The sequence below is a fragment of the Mustelus asterias genome, chromosome X (genome assembly GCF_964213995.1).
Source record: "Mustelus asterias chromosome X, sMusAst1.hap1.1, whole genome shotgun sequence".
Lineage (NCBI taxonomy): Eukaryota > Metazoa > Chordata > Chondrichthyes > Carcharhiniformes > Triakidae > Mustelus > Mustelus asterias.
In genome coordinates this window covers 3053964-3054830 of record NC_135834.1, presented here as the reverse complement: position 1 = coordinate 3054830, position 867 = coordinate 3053964, and positions in this window count along the sequence as shown.

The following is an 867-nucleotide window of genomic DNA, read 5'->3' as shown; positions in this document are numbered from 1 at the left end:
GTTATGGTCCGGATGCAGGAAAATGGGATAAGAAACGGCACCTGGGTCTCCTTGGGCTGGCATGGCCAAGATGGGCTGAATGGCCTCCTTCTGTGCTGTAACTTCTCTATGGTTCTATGGAGAGAGAGTTATGATAGAGACTGAAATCACAGAGAATAAGATGCCGTTTCAATGCAGAGACTGAGGGAGGAAAACTGAAGAAGTCTCGGTGAGAAAATTTTTATCGTACTTGGGAGAGCATTAGAGAACAAGGAATTTGAATGCAAGGTGAGAGGACTGAGATCCTCAAAGGAGGAGACAGTGGGCGGGACTTTACAACATCGCTTGATTCCAGGGCAAGCGAGGCGGTATAATTCCAGCCAGTGTCTCCAGTCTAGACTCTGGTCTCCTATATCTCCCTGCTCCAGATGTTGCCTCTGGTCTCCAATCTTCCAGCTTACCTCTGTCATTGCCAATTTCTCTCTCCCTCTTTACTAGCTGCTGTTTGGTGCTAAGGACCTTTCCACCCATCAACCTCTCAGTGTAACTGGCTGCAGCCAGGACACAGGGATACAAAATGCTAATGGCGTCCCCTCATTCATTATCACAGCATTTTCGGGAAACCTGTTCCTGACCTCAAAGCAGTGTTCCCCCTCCCTCCCTCCAAGTTAACATGCAGCCTGTTGGTTTTTGGACACCTGTATCTGGCCCCGAGGCACTCACTCTGTAGTAGAAGTGGTAATGCTGTACCCACCCTGGTGGTGGAGAGCTTTTGTCTGTGATTTTGTGCATGTGTGTCAGAATGTCCGAATCAGCAGCAGCTCTGGCTTGTCAAATCAACCCCAGTATTTGGCTGGAGAGTTTGGCTGGAGAGAATGTTACCACGCA